Source organism: Nicotiana attenuata, unplaced genomic scaffold (genome assembly GCF_001879085.1).
Source record: "Nicotiana attenuata strain UT unplaced genomic scaffold, NIATTr2, whole genome shotgun sequence".
NCBI lineage: Eukaryota > Viridiplantae > Streptophyta > Magnoliopsida > Solanales > Solanaceae > Nicotiana > Nicotiana attenuata.
In genome coordinates this window covers 285,611-293,328 of record NW_017671034.1, presented here as the reverse complement: position 1 = coordinate 293,328, position 7,718 = coordinate 285,611, and positions in this window count along the sequence as shown.

Sequence of the window (7,718 nt, the reverse complement as noted above, 5' to 3'; positions counted from 1 at the left end):
ATTCATAAAAATAAGTTCGTTATGGTAAGAGCCTGAACATCCGCAGCACAGTCGCCATGCTGTCGCGCCCCCATTTTTCCTCCTCGTAGACAAAGTTCGCGTTTCGACATTTCATGGGGAACAACTCTTTTCCTTTTGGGGATTGGGTATTTGAAGAGTCGCCACCTAACGGATTAAGGTGCATTAGGGCACCAGGAGTAATTAACTCATGAAACTAGTTTGCATTACCAGAGATTAGGGTAAGGGCTCGAAATAACCTCGAGGGGAAGGTGTTAGGCACCCCTCGCGGTCCACAACGGTGGATCCCGGCTGAACTTATATGAATCAGTCATTTGAACAAGGAAACAATTTCACCACGTGTTTGCAAATAAGTGGGCATATTATCAAATTCTAAACATAGGTACGATTCAGGCAAGAGATAAATTTGCACATATATATGTAAAGAGAAGAAAGTTTATAAAATTAAAACACATATGGAATTGGGAAAAAAGGGGGGTCCTAGGTTGGTTAGCCTACAGGATCATACCCACACAATGTCCGGTAATCACTCCTCAAAGAGGGGATATCCTTACTACCCAATTCCCTCCCCTTGGTCATAGCCTAAAGCGTTCTAGTAACCTTGAAAGATATCATATGCGTGCATTACCCGCCCCTTCCTTGTGGCCCTAGAGGTATTTAGGACCCCTAATTTAGGTAGTTCTAAACCATCCTAAGGTATTTAAAGGAGAAAAATCTAGGCGTCAACCAAAACAATTAGGACTACACTCAAAGGAGAACAATTAAAGGCTCACATTTACCTCCACAAATAGAGCAAACAAGTGCACATCTTAAACATAGTTTCAGGTATTTAAAAGAAGTCCAAGAGCAGGATATCTAGGTGAGCAGAGAATATGCAGTATTGATTTAGGACTTAAGTGTAAAAGGCCTATTCAGTTTGCCTACTGGTTTTAGACCTGTTGAATATGAACAGTCTCAAATAACATGGCGGAATTTTATAGGTTTGCAGAATTTTAGTCGCCCTACAAGTTTGCCTAGACGTGTAATAGCATGGTATCTAATCACTGATCAGGAATGCAGTAAAACAGTAAGAAAATTTAAACGGGCCATTTGGATCCTATAGGCATGCTCTTTAGTAGTATTAATTAAGGCAGCATTGAAAACTCATTAGAGGAACAGACTGATTCAGAATCTGTAAACATAAGTTAAACCAATTTTTTTAGATCTAACTAAACTGGTTTTTGGCATGATTTCTAATTAACATAAGGTGAAACAAGCAGAATTTATTTGACCAAAGTGAAATCCTTATAGGCATGATTTCTATTAAAGCTGATTTAGACCCTATACACATAGTATCTAATTATTAAAAGCTGAATTAGATCGTATAGGCATGACTTCTAATTGTGTGGAAGTAAAGCAAACAGAACTTATTTAAACCAAAGTAGATCCTATAGGCATGTTATCTAACAAACACATTTGAATCAACATGGACCCTATAGGCATGGTATCTACCCAATTTTACCCACAATATATGACTACCCACTCTTTTTCACTAATCGCCCCAATGTTTGTTTACAATTAATTATTACAGACCAGGAATTGAATGAATTACATAAATAGAACAGAAATTAAACTATAAGGAGCCTGAAGTAGGCCCAATGTAGTTTCCAAGCCTCCAGTAGTCTCAAATGCCCAAAGTTCCATAGCCAATTTCATGTCTAGGTGTGTCAGAGTTCCCTAAGGGCCTCAAGGATCCCGGGCAGTGCTCACAGCGAGACCTTTTCAAATAAACTGATTTATGTGCAGTGTGGAAGGGCCGGACCTGATATGCCAGAGTTCAGAGAGATCTCAAGGGTCTCAAGGCAGTACACATACCAGAGGGGCAGGACTTAGTAATTTGAGAGTAGTGTGAGAGTGCGTAATGATTTGTAAGAGTTTAGTAAACAGTACAAGGAAGGTCTTAGGAATGAAAGAGTTTTCTGAAAACCTGTACAGTTAAGGAGAGAATACATGGTATAGAGCAGAGATGGTGCAAATAGCTAGCCTTGGCTTACAGCCGGCTGGGTTAGTGAGAATTGCAAGTAACAGAAGAGAATAGAGAGCTTTTAGAGTGTGAGAGCGTGGAGGAACTAGTGTCCGTGTCCCCTGAAGTAAGAATAGGTGAGGGCATATGTAGTAATCAAGAGGTAAACAAAATAAGGTAAAGAATCAATCATGTAGCAATTAAGGAAATTTACACAATCAATCACACATATAAAATCAGTATGTCTTCCCCTTAATCAAGGGATAATTAATCAACGGTAAAAGCAGGATAGGTATTTAAGGAAGGGGATCAAGTAAGACTTGGGTATAGAGTAGGTAATTAGGTGTGAATGAACAGGAGTTTAGTTAAGGAAACAATTGGCAAGAATCAGCAAATAACAAATAAGGCAAGAGAAAACTAATTAAGGCAAGAAATTCAATCAAACCGAGTAGGGCAGTAAGAATCAAAGGCTTTGTTAAGGAAAAAATTTCAAATCAAACCAAAATAAGAACTTCAGAATGATCAAGGGTTTAATTAAAAGAGAAGATCACGTTAAGGGCCACCAAATATCACGGACAATTCAAATATAGTCCGGATTCAACACATAGGTTTTAATGAAGCAAATTGGTAAATCAAAAATTCCAAACAACCCTGATTTAAGGAGAAAAAAAAATACAGTCTTACCATGAATAGTCAGAATGAACATAAACATATAGAATCAGTAGAAAAGTTGAACCAAGAAACTTAGTAGAGGCATATTAGGATAAGAAAATCACGAGACATCTAAATAGCTAAAGAAAAATCACAAGAACCAAGGCAAGAACAACGTCAGTACATAAGTACTCAGAAACCAAAGAAAGAATGTCAAAATTAGGGCTTTTAGTATAAACAAGTTAAGGTTAGAGCAACCCTAACGAAATCGGTTAAAACATATAGGAAACAGAAGATTAAACACTCAAAATTATCAAATATTTTGGAAAAGAAATTCCGGAAACCCTAGTTTAGAGAAAAATGAAAAATCATTCAAAAATCAGATGATTCTTGTAAAAAATCAAAAAGGTTCTTGCAAAACTCATATGAAATAGGTCGAAACCATCTTAGATCTGTGCAGATCTAAGAAGTTCAGAAGGAAGAAATTAGGGTTTCGAGAAGAGTAACACAGAGGTGAAGAAGCAAGCTTAGAAACCCATAGATATAGGAAGATCTTACTAGGAATCAAACCGGAACAGCCTGAAACAGGCGAGAAAGGGCCATAGATGCAAGCAAACTAACCCTAGTCCCTCGAGGACCTTAGAGATGGCAATATCAACGTATGAGAGGCCATTAGAGGCCTGGTGGTGGTGGGGAAACACCATGAAAGACAACAGATGGCCGGCGATGTGGGTAAATTAGGGTTAGGGCTTGAGAGCTTTTGGAGAGGAAAGGGATTTCAGGGCGACGGTTGGTGAGAAATGAGAGGGTTTGGGGGTCGTTTAGAACTAAAAAAGGAAGGGGTTAATTGTGGCCGTTGATCTTTATGATCGACGGTCGAGATTGAATGAGATTGGGGTCGGGTCTGGCATTAAGGTTTGGGCTGGGTAGGTTTAGGTTAAAAATGGGCTGGGTATTGGGTCAAATTTGGATTAGAATTAAAATAGAAAATAGGGCTAGATTTTAAATGGCTAATTTTAATAACTAAATAATTTATAAAAATAATAAATGAGTACCAAAAAATCTCTTTGTGCACTAAAATGATTTAAAATAGTTATTTAACTCTTTTAAGAATATAAAAGATCATTTTATGCATAAATAATATAATTATACATTAGTAAGGGCTATTATTGCAAAGATGTGCAATTTAGCTTAAAAAATATAAATGTAATTACAAAAATGCACAAAAAATATTTAAACGCTATGTCGGTATAAATAATGAATTTAGATGGCTAAATCATCATAAAAGTAGTAGGAAGGATAATTATTGGATATTCATATAATAAAAGGAGAAGAAATAAATTGATATGGAGCTTTTAAACTATAGAAAAATTATAAAATACTTATGCATGCTCATACCTGCATATGTACTATTTTGAAAATATATATATATGTATTAAAAAAATATGTGAGGAAAAATTGGGTATCAACAGTCAGGGTATCACCAGTTGAATATTAGAGACTCGGATATTCTTAAGACAACTTTCAGGATATGATCATTATGAGTTCCTCGTGATGTGTTTTGGGCTGACCAACGCCCCAGCACCGTTCATGCATTTGATGAACAGTGTGTTTCGGCCTTATCTCGACTCGTTCGTTATTGTATTCATTGATGATATCCTTGTGTACTATCGTAGCCAGGAGGAGCACGCCGAGCATTTGAGGGTTGTATTGCAGCGGCTCATGGAGGAGAAACTTTATGCCAAGTTCTCCAAGTGTGGTTTTTGGCTTAGTTGTGTGGCGTTCTTGGGACACGTGGTGTCCAGTGAGGGCATTTAGGTAGATCCAGAGAAGATAGAGGCAGTTCAGAGTTGGCCCAGACCGTCCTCAGCCACAGATATTCGGAGCTTTCTTGGTTTGGCTGGTTATTATCGTCGGTTCATTCAGGGTTTCTCGACTATTACATTACCCTTGCCCAAATTGACCCAAAAGGGTGATCCTTTCAGGTTGCCGGATGAGTGTGAGGCGAGCTTTCAGAAGCTTAAGACTGCCTTGACCACAACTCTAGTGTTAGTTTTGCCATCAGCTTCTAGTTCTTATATAGTATATTGTGATGCTTCTCGGGTCGGCATTGGGTGTGTGTTGATGCATGAGGGTAGGGTGATTGCTTATGCTTCGCGTCAGTTGAAGCCCCATGAGAAGAACTACCATGTTCATGATTTGGAGTTGGCTGCCATTGTTCACGTGTTAAAGATTTGGAGGCACTATCTCTATGGTGTGTCTTGTGAGGTGTTTACTGATCATCGTAGCCTCCAACACTTATTCAAGTAGAAGGATCTCAATTTGAGGCAGCGAAGATGGCTGGAGCTGCAAAAGGACTATGATATTACCATTTTGTACCATCCGGGAAAGGCCAATGTGGTGGCCGATACCTTGAGTAGAAAGGCAGTGAGTATGGATAGTCTTGCATTCCTCCCTGTTGGTGAGAGACCCTTTGTAGTTGATGTTCAGGCTTTGGCCAACCAGTTCTTAAGATTGGATGTTTCGGAGCCCAGTCGGGTCCTAGATTGTGTGGTTTCTCGGTCTTCCTTATTCGATCACATCAGAGAGCGCTAGTATGATGATCCTCGTTTGCTTGTCCTCAAGGATAGGGTTCAGCACGGTGATGCTAGAGATGTGACTATTGGTGATGATGGGTTATTGAGGATGCAGGGTCGGATATGTGTGCTCAATGTGGATGGGCTCCGTGAGTTGATTCTTGAGGAGGCCCACAACTTACGGTACTACATCCATCCCGGTGCCGCGAAGATGTATCAGGATTTGAGACAGCACTACTGGTGGAGGAGGATGAAGAAGGATATAGTTGGGTTCTTTGCTCTGTGTCTCAACTGTCAGCAGGTGAAATATGAGCATCAGAGGCCGGGTGGCTTGCTTCATAAGATAGAGATTCCAGAGTAGAAATGGGAGCGGATCACCATGGATTTCGTAGTTGGGCTCCCACAGACTTCCCGGAAGTTTGATTCTATTTGGGTGATTATGGATCGGCTGAAGGTTTCACCCATGAAGGGTGTTATAAGATATGGGAAGAAGGGCAAGTTGAGCTCTCGGTTTATTGGGCCGTTTGACGTGCTTCGGAGGATTGGGGAGGTGGCCTATGAGCTTTCTTTGCTACCTTGATTATCGAGTGTGCATCCAGTATTTCATGTTTCTATGCTTCGGAAGTATATCGGCGATCCGTCTCATGTTTTGGATTTCAGCACGGTTCATTTGGATAGTGATTTGACTTATGATGCAGAGCCAGTGGCTATTTAGGAGCGGCCGATTCAAAAGTGGAGGTCAAAGGATATAGCTTCTGTGAAAGTGTAGTGGAGGGGCCAGCCCGTGGAGGAGGCTATTTGGGAGACAGGGCGGGAGACACAGAGCAGATATCCACACCTATTTGAGGCTCCAGGCATGTTTCTAGACCCGTTCGAGGACAAACGTTTGTTTAAGAGGGGGAGGATGTAACAACCCGACCGGTCATTTTGAGAGTTGTAGCCCCGTTCCCACATTTTTATGCTTCTTTGTGTTCTACAGTTGTATTATGACTTATCGGGTTAGTTGGTTCAGGTCCGGAGTGATTTCTGAATGAACTGAGACACTTGGTCTCTTATTTGAAAGCTTAAGTTGGAAAAGTTAACCGGATGTTGACTTATGTGTAAAAGATCTCGGATTCGAATTTTGATAGTTATGTTAGCTCCGTTAGGTGATTTTGGACTTAGGAGCACATCCGGAATGTGATTTGGAGGTCCGTAATAGAATTAGGCTTGAACAGGCGAAAGATGGAATTTTGGCGATTTTAGCCGGCATTGGAAATTTTGATTTCTGGGTCGGAATTGACTTGTGGAAGTTGGACTAGGTCCGTGGTGTCATTTATGACTTGTGTAAAAATGTGAGGTTAATCGGACGTGATTTGATAGGTTTTGACGTCGTTTGTAGAATTTGGAAGTTTCGAAATTTATTAGGCTTGAATCCGCGTGTAATTCGTATTTTTGATGTTGTTGGAGGTGATTTGAAGATTCGACTAAGTTCGTATGAGGTTATGGGGCTTGCTGGTATGTTTGGTTGAGGTCCCGAGGGCCTCAGGTGAGTTTCGGGTGGTTAACGGATCATTTTTGGCCTTTGAGTGATAGCTGATGTCTGGTGTTGTATTTCTTCTGGTTTCCTTATAAGCGATTGAATGAGTTCATCCATGATCGCATAAGCTTATTTGGGGCATAGGTGAGTTTGTTCTATGCGATCGCAGAGTTATGAAAGCGATCACATATGTGTGTGAAGATGTGCTTCGCGAACGCGTGGCCAATGTAGAGGTAGTTAAGTTATATACCTTACACTGTTCAGATCTCCATTTACCGTATTGCTTTGAGTTGTCTATTTAACTTGAAAGCATGCCTACGTTTCTGCACATTTATTTCTATTATATCTGTTGCGGTTGAGTTCGTCACTGCCTTTCTGTCCAATGTTTGGACTTGTTACTTACTAAGTTGGTGTACTCACGTTACTCCTTGCACCTCGTGTGCAGATCCAGGCGACTCTGTTCACTGCGGCGGTTGCTGATTGAGATCCCAGAGTTTGGAGTCTATCAAGGTAGCTGCACAGCGTTGGCGGGCCTTGACTCTCCTTCTTTATGATGTATTTTCAGTTGTTTTCTTTAGACCTTGTAGTGGATTGTATTCCAAATAGACGCTCATGTACTCAGTGATACCCCGATTTTGGGCTGGATTGTATCACACTTTGGGATTTATTATGTTTTAAAAAGAGTTTCTTTAATATTAACTGCTTCCGTCATTATTTTTTGTGTTATTTTTTTTACTATGTTGGATTGTTAAGTTGATACTGGCCTAGTTCCACGATAGGTGCCATCACGACGGTTGGTTTTGGGTTGTGACACATGTATATGTTGTTTTCTGGAAAACTGCACTACTATTTTATGAATTAACTGTGCAAAAATTTTGGATTATTCTTGTAATCATGAGATATCTATTTTTTTAGTAAAATTTGATTGGGGTGATCTGAATTTTTTTTGGGT